Here is a 21,080-nt window from a genome sequence, read left to right on the forward strand (position 1 = left end):
TATTACTTATCATCATCTCACTCTATAGATATCATCATAACCATAATCGATTATCACCATCATCGACTTAATTATCATCTTAACCGTCGCTATATCATTATCATACATCATACAACTCGTCATCTTCATCATCGAGTTCATCACGATCATCTTCATCATTCTTATTGTCATTTAAAAGGAACAGAACAGCAAAAAAAAAAAAAAAATATCACGCAGCTGTAGCTGCTGGTCCAACAACAACGTAGTAGTTTGGTGGGGGTATTGAAGTGGCTTCGTGATGCAGGCCCCAATAACAGTAGCCCAACTGAAAACTGATACAGGCCCAACTGGAACACTAAAGCCCAATAGAAATTTGTAGCTTGTAGCAGCAATTTAAATGGCACGTCATAAAATAAATAGAGAAGTTAGATCTCAAGAAGTAATACGGCCCAACTGATGAGTAACAATTCGGCCCATGATAAAATTATAAACCCGGTGGCTTAAAAAAGAAATCCACGATGTACGCTTTTGTTCGTTCCAGCAAGTAGGAACAGCAGGTAATCGAGCATAACCAATCATCATTTAAATCATTCTATATTTTTATTAATCAAGTGGAGTTGTCTTTTTGGTAAACACATAAACTAATATACAATGATCATTGGTACAGCAAATGGTTTCATGAGTATTCCACAAAGATTTGCTTGACTCCACCAATCACGGACCTATTGGAGAAAAAGGAATTGGTGGCCCAAAACATCTACCTAAAAGATGCTTTTTACTCCACTTATATTAAATCATGCGTTAGTTCTTAATATATTGCATCCAAAATAAGCGAGCTTTACATGTTGATCCCTTTCTTCTCGTCAAGATTTTTGAGTTATTAAAACATGAGCAGGCGAAAATATAATAGCAGTAGCAGGTGCAAACACGAAGACATTTGCAGCGGTTATATACAGAAAGAGGAGCGAGAGTGAGATGGATAGAGAGGTAGTTTAAAAGTGATGAACATGGTGGTTCCCATTTGAAGATGGTGGCGATGGTTGGGTGCTTTTAACACCAAACCGTAGCAACAAAGAAAACAAAATAAAATAAAATAAACAATTGCAGATGTTCTCGTTTACTAGCCTGCTTGACAGAAACCATAAAGGTATTTAAAACGTAGTAGTTTGGTGGTGAAGGAATTCACCATTAAGGTAATGGTGATTTCAAGTGGTGTCATGAAGATAATCAAATGAAGATGGTGGTTTGAATTCGATGGCGGGTGAGTTTGTAGTTTGGAATTGGAAAGTATAATGTGGTGTTGAATTCACAAAGAAGAAACAGAAAAAGATAATTAAATGGTGGTGATAAAATGGGTTTAAAATAAAACGGTCTCTTTATATATTTATTTGGTTTTCCTTTCTTTTTCATTCGAATTGTGTTAACAGAAGATATACAGAGGTTAAGTATTAATATTTCAACTTAATTGACTCCATTAATGTTTGTTGTATAGCTAAGATCCATCGACACCCAAATATTCCATCAGGTACTAAGAAAATAATAAAAAAATAAAAGAGGATTTGACAGCTAACAACATTTGGATATATCTGTGTAGATTTCGTTCTTGTAATAGATCTTTAGAGATAGGAATCAATCTCCTACAGTTTTTGAAAAAGATGTGAAACAGAATACGTAATTCTCCCATTATATATATATATATATATATATATATATATATATATATATATATATATATATATATATATATATATATATATATATATATATATATATATATATATATATATATATATATATATATATATATATATATATATATATATATATATATATATATATATATATATATATATGTATCGCATTTATATAATTATATACATTTATATATGTATTTATGTATGTATATATATATATATATATATATATATATATATATATATATATATATATATATATATATCAATATTTTCATATACTTACATGTATTTGTACATATGTATCTGTAGTTGCATAATTTGGTTGTATATATCCGTATACGTATATATCAAATTTCTTATTTTTGATTGTTAACTAATATAATTATATTAATAGTATTAATTTTAATAATACTAATAATAATATTATTAATAATATTACTATTACTACTAAAGTCTAATAATGGTAGATGATAAATAATAATATAATAACATTAATGTTAACAACAATGTTAATTAACAATAAAGATAATATTAATATAAATGATAATAATAATCTTATTCGTTATAATAATATTAATAGTAATATTACTAATATAAATAAAAATGTTAATATTATTATTGATAATAATAATGAGAGTAGTACTAATATTTTTAGCTATAACAAATTATACTTAACAAATCTCATTTATATATACTATATATTTATTTCCAATGATTAAATGGTATCATATTAATTTAAATTAATATATGCAATTATATTTATACTTATATATATATATATATTTATTTATTTAAGTGTTTATTTACACACAAATGTTCGTGAATCGTTGGGCATAGGTCAAAAGGGCAAATGCATCAATGTAACTGTTTCAAAGTTTTCGAGACTCAACATTACAGACTTTGCTTATCGTGTCGGAAACATATAAAGATTAAGTTTAAATTTGATCGGAAATTCCCGGGTCATCACACCTTAGTCCTTAGTCCTTAGTCCTTCGTCCTTCGTCCTTAGTCTTAGTCTTAGTCCTTACTCCTTAGTCTTACTCCTTAGTCCTTAGTCTTACTCCTTAGTCCTTAGTCCTTAAACCTTAGTCCTTAGTCCTTAGTCCTTAGTCCTTAGTCCTTAGTCTTACTCCTCAGTCCTTAGTCCTTAGTACTTAGTCCTTAGACCTTAGTCCTTATTCCTTAGTCTTTAGAGTCTTAGTCCTTAGTCCTTAGTCCTTAGTCATTAGTCCTTAGTCTTACTCCTTAGTCCTTAGTCCTTAGTTGTTAGTATTTAGTCTTTAGTCCTTAGTCTTACTTCTTACTCCTTAGTCCTTAGTCCTTAGTCCTAAGTCCTTAGTCTTACTCCTTAGTCCTTAGTCCTTAGTCCTTAGTGTTACTCCTTAGTCCATAGTCCTTAGTCGGAGTTCTTAGTCTATAGTCTTTAGTCATAAGTCTTACTCCTTAGTCCTTAGTCCTTAGTCTTACTCCTTAGTCCTTAGTCCTTAGTCCTTAGTCTATAGTCTTTAGTCCTTAGTCTTACTCTTTAGTCCTTAGTCCTTAGACCTTAGACCTTAGTCCTTAGTCCTTAGGCCTTAGTCCTTAGGCCTTAGTCCTTAGTCTTTCGTCTTACTCCTTAGTCCTTAGTCCTTAGTCCTTAGTCTTTAGTCCTTAGTCCTTAGTCCTTAGTCTATAGTCTTTAGTCCTTAGTCTTACTCCTTAGTCCTTAGTCCTTAGTCCTTAGACCTTAGACCTTAGTCCTTAGGACTTAGTCCTTAGTCCTTAGTCCTTAGTCTTTAGTCTTACTCCTTAGTCCTTAGTTCTTAGTCTTTAGTCCTTAGTCCTTAGTCCTTAGTCTTTAGTCCTTAGTCTATAGTCTTTAGTCCTTAGTCTTACTCCTTAGTCCTTAGTCCTTAGACCTTAGACCTTAGTCCTTAGTCTTTAGTCCTTAGCCCTTAGTCCTTAGTCCTTAGTCCTTAGTCCTTACTCCTTAGTCTTTAGTCCTTAGTCCTTAGTCCTTAGTCTTACTCCTTAGTCCTTAGTCCTTAGTCTTACTCCTTAGTCCTTAGTCCTTAGTTCTTAGTCTATAGTCTTTAGTCCTTAGTTCTTACTCCTTAGTCTTTAGTCCTTAGTCCTTAGTCCTTAGTCTTACTCCTTAGTCCTTAGTCCTTATGTAGTAACCCGTCCTTATCCCCCTGGACGAAGTCATCAACATCTGGTTCCATTGCGATGATCAACTCCAAGTAATGTCCTTAAAATGAGCAAATGCACAGCGGAAGACTTAATTTGTACCTGAGAATAACATGCTTTAAAAAGTCAACATAAAGTTGGTGAGATATATAGGTTTGATGCTAGCAGAGTTATAACTATGGACCACAAGATTTCATATGTAAACATTTTTAATAAAAATATTCTAAGTGGTTGAGCACTTGGTAACCATACTTAACATTTAATCACGTCGCATATTCCCTTTATTATGAAATCTTACTACACCGTACCAAGTGTAGTTACGAAACGAAGTACTGTGCAACCGTTGAATACTGGTCGTCCAGTCCGGTTGGGGTTGTCAGGCCCGATAGATCTATCGACAGGATTCGCGTTTACAATACCGCTGTAAATAACAGTTACCAAGCTACAGGGAAGTATGCCAGTGGTACAACTCAACGTAGAACATATTTTTCAGTTACTTGTGTCCATAACGTAAAACATAAAATACATGTATTCTCATCCCGAAATACTTAGAGTTTAAAAGTGGGACTATATACTCACCTAATGTATTTTGTAGTAAAAATACATATAACACCATTGGTAACTTATAAGATTGGTCTTCGATTCACGAACCTAATTAATTATATATTTATTAGAACATATACGCGTAGTTGAACAATTTTATATATAATATTACTTATAAATATTTTTACGTCAATAGTAATAAAAGTCGTGTTTGATTATAATGATAATAATAATAATAATAATACTGATGATAATAATAATTTAGTAGTAATAATATTAGTGATAAAAATATAGCAATTATGTCAATAATACTAATAATAATATTAATAATCCCAATATTAATTGAAATGTTAATTTTTTTTAAAAAAAAAATGTTATTTGTAATAATGATATATTAATAATCTTAATAATTTTAGTTCTTTCACTTAAAATGATACTTAATAATACTTATTTTGTTAATCTTAATACTAACAATAACATTAATACAATATCAACAATTTTAATAATAATATTAATAATAATAATAATAATAATAATAATAATAATAATAATAATAATAATAATAATAATAATAATAATAATAATAATAATAGTAATATAAAATAGAAATCTACCTTAAGAAAGGATATCAAAAAAACGCCTTGTGAGAGGCTCGAACACCTGACCTCCCGCTCAAACGCTTGACACCTTGAACCGTTGGGCTGTTTGCCCATTTTCTGTTTTAATTTAGTTTCGTTTTCTTTTAACCCATTTAAAGTATCATCTTCTTCATTACAACCTTCAAATCGTTCGCAGATTACTCCATGTTTTCAACTCCCTACTTAACTAGTTTTTAGGATCATGAATCGACATATAACCTCTGTAAATCGTTATTTCTGATTATATATCACAGATATATAGATATAACTTGTACCTATATGTTTTTCCTTATTACTCAGTTGTTTTTCAACATCAACTACAATGGGTTTCGGCCCAATCTTACTTCAGTCCAACCAAATCAATATCCGGCCCATCTACAACTAAATCAAGTCCAACAGCAGTTCTTATAAAAAGAACATTAATAATTTCGTGGCCTAGTCTTGAACCCATGACCTCCCTTTAATCAACCACACATCTAACCATTGAACCACAATTCTAATCTGGTAATGATCTCGTGATTAATTATTTAATGATATAAAATCGTATAACATTTTCATCCTAAAATCATCATCTTCGTATTCCTTATTGTCCCAACAGAAATTTAATTGAAATTTTGGCCCAACAACACAACTCATCATCATTCTCCTATTATCCAGCCCAATCCCTTTAAAGTAACATGTCCAATCCTTTTGAACAAGCCCAACAAACCATACGACCCAACAAATAACTAAGGCATCGGTTCTTATTTTGATATGGTGCACTGTATACGCATTTTTTTCTTGAATATCCTAGTGTATGTTACTTTTTAAAAGCAAAAGAAAAGGACATCAATCAGTCACTTTATTTCTTTTTGTTAGCTTATCAAATTTACCTTTGTTATTTCAATATCTGAAGCAAAAGAAAACAATAATACTACTGTAGCAGTAGCGATTAAAGGATGTGAAAAGGTGACGGTTTAGATGTGGTTTTCCCCATGGTGGTGATGGTTTCGAAAACAGAAGGAAAACAAACGGGGCAGCCGTTAAAGGTTGTAGTGGTGATATTTTTAGAGGTGATCACGATGGTTGTGGGTGATGGTTGTGATGGAGAGGTGGTGATGATTGATGAACCCAGAAAAATAAAATGCCAAACATTAGTGGTTTGTTGTGGGTCTCGATGGTGGTCAAGGTGGTGGTTACGGCTGTTACAGCAGTCACTGTGGTGGATATTAGCGACGGTTTATGGTTATAAGGTGGTGATCAAATAGTAGCAAACAACTAGGATCGATCAGTAATAGTCTTGATGATTCGATGGTGGTGTTGGGTTTTGGTGGAGGTGAGGTTGTGGTGTTTGGTTTGATATGATTTACACAGAATAGAATTGTAACAAAAGTTGTTTGAATTACAAAGCAGAAAAATATAGCAACGGTGGTGACGGTTCTTCGAACAAGGAAACAAGGATTGAAGGTGGTTGTTATGGTTTGGTCCTCGGATACCCGCAATGAAAACCAAAGATGGTCATGTGATTTCAGTGGTTCTAGCTCGTGGGTGTAGTGTTCTTGTTTTATGATGAGCATTGGTTAAGATAATGGCTCATTACTTAAATATGCAAAACATATATAGCAAGCTAAAGTGTGATTATGTGTCATATAATATTATTAAACAAACGACACAGTACTACTTAATAATTTAAGAAGTTTGACAAACGTGGAAAGAATCAATTAAAATAGTAATGCAAGCTTTTCATTTAACTTATACTACCGACACTTTTAACACAATATTATATCGTCCCCGTTGTTCACTTAGTGGCGAATAAAAAGTCTTCGAAAAAACTCCTAAATTTTTAAATTAAATGTCTTTATTTATTTCAGTTATTATGATATAAATTTGATCATTAACTATTAAATAGTAATTACATTAATTACTCACTCCCAACCCCCAAGCAAAACATAAAAAGTTTTAAAAAATTTGACAAACAACATCTAAATCTATTATTATAAGCCTAAAATTTTTAAAACCCATTTTCGGATCACCGTTTATTTTAGAATCACATAAGTTGCTTTTTAACTTGTTTACTATCTATCGAATAACAAATGAGCGTTACCTTAGCTTACTAAATGAATCCGAGACCAAATATATATATACACTCAATATACTTTATATATATATATTTTAAATACAAACTATATTTTTAAACCAATAAAATTATTATTATAATATGTTTACAGATAATATTCATATACACATAAATGTTCGTGAATCGTCAGGCATGGTCAAAGGGTAACTGATTATCCGAATATAGATTTCAAACTTTCTAGACTCAACATTAAGATTTTTGCTTATCGTGTCGGAGACATATAAAGGTTAAGGTTTAAATTTGGTCGGAAATTTCCGGGTCGTTACAGTACCCACCCGTTAAAGAAATTTCGTCCCCGAAATTTGATAGAGGTCGTCATGGATAACAATAGGAATGTTTTTCATGACAAATATGAGACGATAATGGAGTTTTATCATTATTGAGAGATATAGATAAAACGATTCGGTCATATGAAACGCACAAGTGAAGCTATCTCAAAAGAATGAAATGTGTACATAAATATATTTGTTTTAACCGATGATGTAGCTATTATTGATTTCCGGAGTTTAAGGGATTTAAAGAAAATCTTACGTAATAAGATTTGGTTCTTTGACGATTTAGGAAATCGGGATCTTCTTTGATTTAATGCGACAATCTGTTTTGATTTCTCTGTCGGATATTTTACTATAAATTCACCCCCTTCACTTCCTTATTTTCCTCAACTCATATTTTCTACTCTTTTTTTTCTTAATTCCTATTTTAAGACATTTGTCCAAATGCTTCATCCCATTCTGATCCTTGATATACTCTTAATTTTCACATCTGTCGTTCTTCTTTTTCATCTACCACCAGAAGAATCTATTTACTTCTACTATACTCTTGTGTGTATAGTGTTTCTAATTCTCCCGTGTCTTTATATTGCTATCTGCATCAATATACACGGTTTGTAAATTCTGGGTGATTGTTGGGTTTTATATCTTTCTTTATACTTCGATGCTCCTGCTTCTGTCTTCTATAATCATTGTCACCCACAGTTAATATCTCCTCCTATTTGCTGTGATTTTTACCCCAATTTCTATTTCGGGGCTTTGTCCCTTCGTTTCTTCTTCCCGTCCTCGAGTCAAGCGAGCAATGGTCCGGAATTCGTAGGTATGAAATTTGAAATGAACATAGCTAATGCTCTTAGAATGGAAATGACACAATTTTGATTTGTCAAATTACCAGAATATCCTGGAAAATATAGAACTATCAAGATGATATGCTCCTAATATGTTTGGGGATTGAATAGAATGTAAGAGCCGTGTAACATGGCACATGATGACGGTACTGTGAATCATCACATTCCATTAGAAACTTAACATGACTTACTGTAATATAATGAAGTTGATCAAGTTTCATTATATTATACTAATTCATGCATCAGTTCCTAACACTACTTCATAACATTCCTATTTTAAACTCGAAGGTTTCAGAATTTAGAAACTAATGCAGTTTCTTTTATATTGTAACGCAGATGTTACGAAGTGATGAATGATTTTAGATGGGAATAATATCTCCAGAAATTTGAAAAATATGCGTAACGGGAGATATGAAATATCTTATAATCTCTAAGATAAAATGTTGATGAAGAATATCATCCGAAAATGTTTAGAATAAGGAGTAGGGTTCTTACTAACGATTTCAGCAGGCACTGAATCATTTGAATCCTTTGAAGTCGAGTTTAGTTTTCATGATTTGTTCACGGTATCCTTCATACATTGCTCAATCCGTTTTTCCAATTTCAACCCTTCTCTTTTCTGAGCTTTTCCAACATACTTTACTTCATCGTAAATTTTTGACTGTTAAGGTCGTTTACGGTTTTTGCTGCTTCATCAGCATTTCAAGAACTACTTCATAGTCCAGGGTGTTTTTCAGAAACTTCACATTCGAAATATGTAATTCTTTAGAGATAAACGTTTTCGGTATATCTGGGAGAATTTCTATGAGATTTTTAAAATACTGATTGCGGATTTCGCCAAAGAGATAACGAGTTGCTGGTACATCTGCTGATGGTGTTTGTGAAACATAAAAGGTTATCCGGTAACGACGGCGAAAAGACAAAGTATAAATATCGAGGTTATAGTAGGAGTAGTCTTACTGAGAAGTCGAAATGGAGCTGTGACAAAATTAGCTTCTTGAAAAGGAATTGTAGGGTTGTTTTTGCTAATGAATGATAAGGAATTCGACGCGGATAGGTTTTAACTATCACTTTGGTTTCGAAAGTTTTTCAGGCGCATAACTGTATGCATAAATCTCTCTTCCATAGATGAGGTGCAACTGGTTCAACTTCTCGATCGCAGTGTGTTCAAGAATCATGATAGGTTTGAACGCGGATTGTAATAATCAAGATACGAATGAGGTTTAAGATGGATTCAAGTGGCAAACTTGAAGAATTGTTTAGTTTCATATGTTATAATCAACATTTTAATTCATTTTAATTGTCCAAAGTTAGCAGTCCAATAGTCCGATGATTCATATACAGTTATAATATTCGAATTAATTAATACGTATCGTGACCCGTGTACCGGTCTCAGTATAGATCACAACTCAAACCATATATATTTTTTGGAATCCACCTCAACCCTGTATAGCTAACTATAGAGTGTCTATGGTCGTTCCGAAATATATATATAGATGGGTTGATATGATAAGTCGAAACCTTGTATACGTGTCCCGTTATTTAAAATGCGTAAAATAAATATATATCATAACCCATTATACAACGTGTTGTCTCAGAATTAATCCAACGTATTGTTGTACATGTGTCCCGACTAAAGTGCGTAAAAGTAAATAACAGAAATTAAATGACGATAAATAAAATTGCGAGAATGTAAATTGCGATAATGTAAATTGCGATAAATTAAATGTTAATCAGTTAGCTGGGTACAGTTAGCCGGAACAGTTAGCGTAGATTCCTATCACAATTTCAATTAATTAATTCGTTTGTTTCTAACACTTTTTATTTTCGTCCAATATTTTCTTCATTATGCCACTTGTTGGATTCTGATAGGTCAAAATCCAAATATGAATTTTGAATAGAAATGGTTATTCTGTGGTGAGCGGATACGTAGAATGGTGATTATACTCGATGTGTAATTTGTGACGTTGGGATTTACGACGTGGTTGTGGTTTGAGGGTGATGAGGATACCATTGACGTTGATGATGGTGATATGGATTATGCTGCTGGTGCTGTTACTGGTGTTTGTAACCTCCGCACCAGATTCTCCAAAACCATCACACGAGCACGAAGTTCGTTAATTTCTGCTAGTACATCGGGATGATTGACGGTTGAAGCGATCAGATGAATAAGATTTGAAATATGGGATAGTATATAATCGTGTCGAGCTATTTTAGAAATGAGAGAGAAAATGGTGTTTCGATCAGGTTTGCCGGTAAGATTATCAGGTTCATTGCCAAGAGCTATTTTGGTGGATGAAATGGATCTTCGGTGTGAAATGATTTTCGAATATAGAATGATATTCTAACTTCATAGAATATCCATATATATGGTACTAAAGTTTTTGTAGACTATAGAGAAATCTATGGCATATGTCAGGCCAGTCTACAGATGTGCTAAAATATGAATTATCAGATACGCTAAGATATGAATTTTGTCTATACACTATCGATGCACTAAATGCAATAAGACGTGTCTAGACTTAAGAATATTAAGCAGGCAATTCCCTAAGGATGATAAGCAGATGGTTTCCGACTATGACAGATAAGCAAAACTTTTGACGTGTAGACACGGTCAAAGTCCAGACTCACTAATGTATCTGATGTCGAACGAGGTGTATATAAAATAGTTATTATTTTACTAGAAAAATACTATTAAATACGATACAATTTTACACAAGATATTTATTTATTTATAGAATGGATATACTTAAACCTTGCTACAACACTTATAGGCAGTGTACCTAATCGTACAGTAGTGTAGTTTTTAGTAAGTCCGGTTCGTTCCACAGGGAAATCTTTAAACAAAGCTCAACGCTATATTAGTTAACTTTTATAAAAATACAAATATATATATAGGTAATATTATTATTATAAAGGGGGGTTTTTACCGTTTAATGACCGGTTTGTCGATTTTAAAACTTTAGTCGCAGTTAAAACCTAATGTAAAATATAAAATAAATACAAGACTTTAAATTAAAGCGTAAAGTAAATAACGATAATGAAATTGCGAATAATAAAAATGCGATAAAATTAAATTGCGATAATTAAAAAGTACGATAATTAAAAGTGCGATAAAATGAAATAAATAAAAGTGCGATAATTAGAAGTGCAATTAAATATAAAATAAAGGAAATTAAATATAAAATAAAAGAATTATGCTTATTTAAACTTCCGTAATCATGATGTTTGACGTGTTGATTTTAGTTTTATGCCCATGGGTTAATTGTCCTTTGTCCTGGATTATTCAATATGTCCGTCTGGTTTTTGTCCATAACAGTCCATCAGTCATAAATATAAATTGCAAGTGTCCTTGTCAAATTATTATTATACCCGAAGATAAATATTCCAACTAATTGGGGATTCGAATTGTAACAAGGTTTTAATACTTTGTTTAATGAATACACCAGGTTATCGACTGCGTGTAAACCAAGGTTTTACTACTTTGTTAACAATTACACCAATTACCCTTGAATGTAATTTCACCCCTGTTTTAATTATTCTAGTGGCTATTAATCCATTCCCGTGTCCGGTTAAATGAACGATTATTCGTACATATAAATACCCTGCCCATCGTGTCCGATCGAGTGTATATGGTAATTTATAGGGACGCCCAATTGTAAATCTTTATATTAGCATTAACAAACTTTCATTTAGTTAAACAAATATAAAGCCCATTAATAGCCCATAGTCTAGTTTCCACAAGTGTCGTTCTTTTGTCCAAACCCCAATTATGGTACAAAGCCCAATTACCCAATTTTAGTAATTAGCCCAACATCATGATTACTTCGTTTTAAACAAGCATAATAATAACTTAGTTACGAGACATTAATGTAAAAAGGTTGAACATAACTTACAATGATTAAAAATAGCGTAGCGTTACACGGACAGAATTTCGACTTACACCCTTACAACATTCGCTAACATACCCTTATTATTAGAATTATAATTAAAATTAAAATATAAATTATAAATATAAATATATATTACTCGTATATATTGAGAGAGAGATGAAAATATGATGATATTTTGATCAGAATTCGGGTTGATTTATAGCCAGGAATGATATTTGGGGCTCCGCGACTCGCGGCAAAAAGCCCTTCAAACTCCGCGAGTCGCGGAGAGGTATTTTCAATTCACACCCTTGGAGTTTCTGGCTGCCGACAGTTTTAAATATATATATATAATATATATATAATTAATATAATTAATTATATATTATATTATATTTATATATATAGTTAACTTGTAATTTTTAGTCCGTTGCGTCGAGCGTTAAGAATTGACTCTGGTCCCGGTTCCGGATTTTCGAACGTCTTCGCGTACAATTTAATATCTTGTACTTTGCGTTTTGAATCTTGTACTCTTGTGATTTCGAGACGTTTCTTATCAATAATTGGAACCTTTTTGATTGTCTTTTGTACTTTTGAGCTTTTTGGTCGTTTGCGTCTTCAATTCGTCGAATCTGTCTTTTGTCTTCACCTTTTATTATTTAAACGAATATCTCTTGTAAATAGAACAATTGCAACTAAAAGCTTGTCTTTCTTGAGGAATAATGCTATGAAATATATGTTCGTTTTTAGCATTATCAAATATTCCCACACTTGAGCGTTGCTTGTCCTCAAGCAATATCGTCTTGAAATACTAGAATCACTTCTTTATTCTTCACACTTTGTACATCAGTGATTTCTATACGGCGGTATAAACAATGGCAGTAATGATGGTTAAAGGTGGGTGTGTCATCCACATTTGCCTTGGGTTTAGGTCAACGACACTTGCAATCAAATAGCCGATTTACTTTCGGTTTCCAAAGCAAAGTGCACATTTGAAAGGCGGTTTACAGTCCCACATGACTATAAAAATTTAGATCCTTTAGGAAATAGGATCTTTATGAAAACATTTGATCTTTTGAAAATTCAATCTAGCTTTTACCCTAGATAAGTTTTCTGATTTGATCCACCATTGGTGTTGCAAAATATATTTGTGGATCAATATTTTGGCTAAAAACATTTAGGTTCGTGTAATCCACTGCTATCCCGGTATCGGAAAGCACACATCCAGTTTACGTGTTCCGTATATTACCTTTTGGCAAACTACCGTCCGGTTGTAAAGGAAAGCGATGAACAAGAAACTGTTAAGGCAATGTCCCGTGACATGCAGATGATTATGGTCTTTTAACGTGTCGGATGCTAGAACTATCCTTGGTAGGAGCGATAGTAAAGATCATCCTATGATTTTTCGGTCTGGCACAAGGTCCTGTCTCTGACCATGCTATGCAACCACCGTTCTTACGGTTGACACCCGATTTGCTTCAGGTGACCTAATGAATTCCAGGTGAATTCCTAGGATTTTACGTTCAATGGTAATGAACGCATTGAAAATGGATTTTCAGAAAACAAATCGGTTTGTATTTTTGATCAAAATATTTTCTCGTTCAAGCTCGAGTTTAGATATCATTGAATTCCATGAGTTTGAATTCTCAATCTTTAAGGTCAATCTCTAGGATTGAGTAATATCAGTCTTAAAAGCTGATTTTTAATCTTTAAGGAGATTATCCTTTCTGGGGATCTGATTCATTAGTCTTATCAAGCTAATTTGCACGGTGCCTCCCCATTGTACGAGATAAATCCTTCTCATGGTTAGGATAAATCTGACCACTTGGCGACCCTGTTTAATGCTGAGGTCCGTGGATTTCCTGCTGATTTTAGTGATGACTTTTCTAGATTTTTCGTCAACCTACAGCTGGTCTGGACGACAACTTCATGACCTAAATCAAGAAGCGCGTGTCTTTTTCGGAAGACTTTACTTCCTTTTAGTGATGGAATTGATTCATCGTGTAGATCCATCTCTTCTTTTCTTTCATCGGGTAAAACAGTTTAGTTTAGTTCAAAGCAAAAGTATTTTCAGTTATTGGTTACAGATATATGTGGCATATGTTAAAAATATCTTGGTAAATTTTCCCACACTTGGCTTTTTATTTTTCTTTTTATCGTCCTCTATTCCATTTTAAATGAATTTTAACATTTTAGTTTGTTTCTCAATTTATGTCCTTTCCGAGGTAACAATAATTTCGGTGTTTGAAACCTAGTTTTATCGTTCATAAATATGTATAAACATGATTTTAATTCATTTAATTGAAAATTTTGAAAAATTTTACTAGAATTGGGTAGTCAGTATATAAGACTAGGGCTGTTCTTTTTTATCAGAGAGCACTAGATTCTAATACAACTACTGCTTTACTAGTATTTTTAATGGTAACCAAGTGTTTAATATAAAAATTTTTAAAATCCGAAAGAATTTAACCCCTTCCCACACTTAAGATCTTGCAATGCCCTCATTTGCAAGAAATCAGTAACAATTTAAATTATTGAGGGTGATTTGTGTGAAAATGATTAAATTTTTACCAAAGTTTCCAAATATATTGGCGTTTGTTTGCTGAATGATAAATGGTGCACGTCATTTGTTCATTCCGTCTTGTTGTTATTTCACATATATTTTGCATCATTGTCGTCAAAATTACTTGCTTTTGCTGAACTTAATGCCAGTCTTTGAAAATGCGTTGTTTTACCCTGTTGTGTACATAAGATAAACTGCAAACATATATACATATTTTTGAAGTTTGGTATATTACCCCACATTCAAAAATTATTAAAATCTAAGAATAAAAGTTAGATAAATATAAAAATGATTACAATATTAACAAAAAATATTAAACATATCAATAATTACAAATTACAAAATAAAAATAAAAATAAGTAAACTAAGGATGATATTGGTACCAATAGGGGTTCCACGCATAACCATAAGTGCTATAGAATGCCTCGGCAGGGTCATACGTAGGATATGGTGGCTGCATCTCTATCGACCAAGGAGGGAAGACGGGCTTCGGTGTAGGAATATAGTTTCTACCTATATGTTGGCAATGCGCTATGATCTGGTTCTGATGAACTTGCCAATCTTCAAATGCTCTCTGTCTAGCATTTTCGTATTCCTGAGAAGCTATAAACCTATGCATTTCTTGCCCCCCTCCTACATTACCTTGTTCCTGGTTTCTCTCTACCTGTGGATGTCTACCATTGTATCGTACTGCGGCGTTGTTTCGCCGCTTCAAAACTTTCGCACCATGGTACACATTTAAACCTATAGTGTCGCGGGGTTCCGGCTCTTCTACTAATAATCCCCCCCGACTTATATCCACACCGAGATATTCACCAATCAAAGTAATAAAAATACCACCTCCTATTATGCTATGTGGACGCATCCCTCGAACCATAGCTGATAAATAATAACCCACACAATATGGTATACTTACAGCGCTGTGTGGGTCTCGAATACACATATGGTAAAACAAATCTTGTTCATTTACCTTTTCTTTGTTTTTACCCCTTTGTGTAATCGAATTAGCTAAAAACCTATGTATTACTCTTAATTCGGCTCTATCTATATCCAAATAAGAGTAGTTTCCCCCTTTAAAACGGTGATGGCTTGTCATTTGACTCCACACACCGTGTGTATCAAAATTCTCATCTATTTTCCTACCGTTTAGTATCAATCCTCTACAATCGGCAGACGCTAATTCCTCAGGCGTATATATACGTAAAGCCTGAGCCATGTCCAGTAAAGACATGTGGCGCATCGAACCGCCTAACAAAAATCTAATAAAAGAACGATCGGTTAAACTAGCTACCCGATCATTCAACTCTATACTACATAACAACTCTTCACACCATACTTTATATACAGGTCTGCGTATGGTGAATAAACATATCCAGTCATTAAAAGAAGAATTACCATACCTCTGTACCAGTAATTCCCTAATTGGCCCGGCCAATTCTACAGCTTCCAAGGGTCCCCATTCTATGACCCTCGGTACCTCAACAACCTTTGAGTGAAGAGTATGCAAACCCCGTTGATATTTTGGATAATCTATCCAAAGTCTGTCAAATCGCAGGTTCGGGTGCAACTGTTCCAAGTGCATATCTGAAAAGGTCATGACTGGATGAGGTACATCCTGCTTGTAGTAATTATCTACCTCCTGTTGTTCCAAGTTCTCAGCAGGAGCATGGCGGGCTTGGGATGAAGATTCACCCCTTTCATTCTGCAAAACACATCAAACACAAATTTTGTGCATCCAAATATGCATTAGTGTCAGCAAAATCATCAATCAAAATAATTACAATGACATTATCAATTTATATCAAACTTAAGCTTATTTTCACATTTTTATCAAATCTACACTTTTTCAAATAAGCATATACGAAAATTTTCGCCAAGTTCATAAGCATTCAACTCAAATAACATGTCAAAATAATCATTACTAGCAAATAAACAAGTCTCAAATGGCATTATCTTTCAAAAATTAAGTTCATGAATTTTGGACTTGAAAAAGTCCACTTTAATTCTCAAAATCATGTTTAGGCTCAAAGTTTGGATCATTTAACTACCTAGACATGTTACACTACTCAATTTAGCAACAATTCATGACAAAAATCGGCCATAACCTGTTTATATCAAAAAGCCCCAAATTTGCTCAAGAACACAAACCCTAGATTCTAAAGATTTTGAAGTTTTTGGCTTCAAATCATGTTAACAAGCATCAATCTAGGTTATACATGCATAATATACTAACAATTTAACACTAATTACACTAAAAATTAACAAAATTCAAATTATGAAAATATGCTCAAGAACACACTAAAATTCGGATTTAAAGGTGATTTGGGGTGTAATTGTACCTGTTTTCTTGAGTAGTTCCTAGATATCATCCTTCTCAACATGATTTTAGTGAAAAATTTGAAGATTAACGGTGAAAAATCGAGTTTTTGGGATGATTTTCGTGGGTTTTCTCGGGTTTTTTCGAAGTGCAGTATGTGTGTGTGGTGTGTACAGATCGTGTGCAGCTGTTTTATTTTTTTTCTGTAATTTGGTCCCTCCGCGAGTCGCGGAGGTTTTCACTTAAAACTCCGCGAGTCGCGGAGTTACTTTTTTTTTTTTTTTTTTTTTTTTTTTTTTTTTTTATAATCTTTAACTTATAAAACAATTAAGAAATTAATTTTAAAATTTTGTTTCCCTTGTTATTTAGGACGAGGTCGTTTCGGATCGATGTCCTAGTCCGTCCTTCGACAAAATTTTAAAATTTGTCTTTTTGTAGCGATTGTTTTAAAAGCTAAGATTTTTGGGTTTTTTTTTTTAATGTTTTTGGCATACTTTAAATCAATAAGATTAAAAATAATGATAATAAAAGTTCTCGTCCCTTACTCGGGTAAAGCAATTTCGGTTCAGAGACCTAGTCTTCAACTTACGACGAATTTTAAAAATCATATTTTTAACTTAATGAGATAAAGTAAATTTTTGTTTTTAAATTCACACAACTTAAATATAAAATTCATAATTAATATTAAAAATTAAAAATTCATACCAAACTTAAAATTTGAAATGCATAAAATTAAAATTTCATATTTTAAAAATTAAAAATTCACACCAAACTTAATTTAAAAATTCATATTATAAATTCATACCAAACTTATGTTAATTTTTTAAATATTTACAATTTTAAATATATTGTTTTTACAAAGTTTACAATATTATTTTAAGGTTTAAATATTAAGATTAAAAAAAATAATAATAATAAAATTAAAAATCTTTTTATCTTTTTATCCCACTTTAATCAATCAAATATTATCAAAAATATGCGCCCCTCTTTTCGGTAAAGTAATTTCGGTTCCAAGACCTAATTTAACTCATGACGAATTTTTGAAATATTTTGGGTTGATTGATTAAAGATATTTATACCTTAAGAATAAACGTTAAATTTCGCAGTGATGTAATAAATTTTTGAGGATATCAATAATTTCGGTCGCCAAACCTAATTTTATTCAATACTAATTTAATACTTTTTAGCGAACAAATTAGCGTTTATTATCAAAAGGTTAAAAATAAAAATAAAAATAAAAACTGTACAGACATACCTGTGAAATAGATTTCTTAGTTATATGATCTATTATATTCATAAGATAGTCGGTTTAATTGGTTTTCCATGGCTGCATAGGCGTAACCTCGAGCATTCATTGTCTTTTCTTCTAAACATATGAACGGTCCGTCTCTGCATAAAGTAACAAATTCGGTATTTGAATAGGTTTGATTATTTGAACATTTACCTCCATGTGACCATTTTCCGCATTTGTGACATTTTTCTAGGTGTCGTGCTCTTCTTTTCGCTGCGGATTTTGATTTTCCTTTACCAAATTGTAACTTATTATCTTCGCATCTGGATCCTTTTCTAACTCCGTCCATTCTTTCTCTGATTACTGATACTAATTCACTCGGTAGTATGTCATTATTTCTTTTAGTGATCAAAGCATGTAGCATTAGACCATGGTTTAGTTCACAGGCAGTCTTCATTTCGTAAAAACCTAAAAAAAATAAAAATTCAGAATGGGGGGAGAAGACTAGTTCTTTAGGGTCTGCTAGGGAAAGACCATACGTGTTCCATTTTCGAGAACTACACGAAAACAGACAATCTAACTCTAACAGAAATATATATTATCCTTTAAAGACTTGATTCTCCCCACACTTAGTTAGCTGTGGTATCGAAATTGTGATTAACTTCGTTGTCGACTTCCATCGGACCATGTATGTAATGTTTAACTCTGTGACCATTAACTTTAAATTCAATCCCATTTGAATTTATTAATTCTATCGTTCCGTATGGGAAAACTCTTTTGACTATGAATGGTCCAGACCATCTTGATTTCAATTTTCCAGGAAATAGCTTGAATCGTGAATTGAAAAGAAGAACTCTGTCTCCTTCTTTGAATTCTTTTGAACTTCTGATTCTTTTATCATGCCATTTCTTCGTTCTTTCTTTATAGATTAACGAATTTTCGTATGCTTCATGTCTTAATTCTTCTAATTCGTTTAGTTGACTTAATCGTAGACGTCCAGCTTCATGTAAATCAAGATTACATGTCTTCAAAGCCCAAAATGCTTTGTGTTCAATTTCTACTGGAAGATGACATGCTTTTCCATAAACAAGTCTAAAAGGTGTGGTTCCAATTGGAGTTTTGTAGGCTGTTCTAAAAGCCCAGAGTGCATCCTCCAATTTAATGGACCATTCCTTCGGATTTGATCCTACAGTTTTCTCTAGAATACGTTTTAAAGCTCGGTTTGTATTTTCAACTTGTCCACTTGTTTGTGGATGATATGCGGTGGAGATTTTATGAGTTACTCCATATCTTTTAAGAACTTTCTCAAGTTGATTATTACAAAAATGAGTACCCCGATCACTTATTAAAGCTTTCGGTGTTCCAAACCTTGCAAAAAGACGTTTTAAAAAGTTTACTACAACTCGTGCATCGTTAGTTGGGAGAGCTTGTGCTTCCGCCCATTTAGATACATAATCAATGGCTACGAGTATATATAGATTATTATGAGATTTTGGAAATGGACCCATAAAGTCAATACCCCAAATGTCAAATACTTCACATACTTGGATGACATTTTGTGGCATTTCATCGCGTTGACTTATTCTTCCGGCCCTTTGACATGCATCACAGGATTTGCAAAGAAGGTGTGCGTCTTTGTAAATTGTAGGCCAATAGAATCCAGCTTCATAAACTTTTCTTGCTGTTAGTTGAGGCCCATAATGCCCTCCTGTTGGTCCTGTGTGACAATGGTTTAAAATTTTACTAGCTTCATCTCCAAATACACATCGGCGTATTATTCCATCGGGACAACTTTTAAACAGATGTGGATCTTCCCAGAAATAGTGTTTTATATCACTGAAGAATTTCTTTCGTCTTTGGTACGATAATCCTTTTTCAAGGAATCCACAAACTAAGTAGTTTGCATAGTCTGCAAACCATGGGATTTCTTTATAATCTATCTTCAATAGATATTCATCAGGAAAGTTGTCTTGTATGGCCGATTCATTCAGAACTTCTAATTCGGGATTTTCAAGACGAGAAAGATGATCAGCGGCGAGATTTTCTGCTCCTTTTTTATCTCGGATTTCAATATCAAACTCTTGTAAGAGTAAGATCCAACGGATTAATCTTGGTTTAGCATCTTGTTTTGAAAATAGGTATTTAAGAGCAGAATGGTCGGTATAGACCACCGTTTTTGCTAGAACTAGATATGATCGAAATTTGTCAAAAGCAAAGACAATAGCAAGGAGTTCTTTTTCAGTAGTTGTATAGTTCGTTTGTGCTCCTTGTAATGTCTTACTAGCATAATATATAGGTTGAAATCGTTTTTCAATCCTCTGTCCTAAAACGGCTCCCATTGCAAAATCACTTGCATCGCACATTAGTTCAAATGGTAGATTCCAATTTGGTGTTATCATGATCGGTGCATTAGTGAGTTTCTCTTTAAGAATATTAAAAGATTTGATACATTCATCTGAAAAGATGAATGGCGCATCCTTTTCTAGGAGTTTATTCATAGGAGTGGCAATTTTAGAAAAATCTTTTATGAAACGTCGGTAAAAACCGGCATGCCCTAGAAAACTCCTAACTCCTCTAACATTGGTGGGGTGTGGAAGTTTAGCAATTACATCTACTTTAGCTCTATCCACTTCAATTCCTTCTTTTGAAATTTTATGTCCAAGAACGATGCCTTCTTTAACCATAAAATGGCATTTCTCCCAATTAAGTACTAGATTTGATTTTTCGCATCTAATTAGCATTCGTTCCAGATTAACTAGACATGATTTAAATGTATCACCGAAAACTGAAAAGTCATCCATGAATACTTCCATGCATTCTTCTATCATGTCGTGAAAA

Source organism: Rutidosis leptorrhynchoides, chromosome 10, assembly GCF_046630445.1.
Source record: "Rutidosis leptorrhynchoides isolate AG116_Rl617_1_P2 chromosome 10, CSIRO_AGI_Rlap_v1, whole genome shotgun sequence".
Taxonomy (NCBI): Eukaryota; Viridiplantae; Streptophyta; class Magnoliopsida; order Asterales; family Asteraceae; genus Rutidosis; species Rutidosis leptorrhynchoides.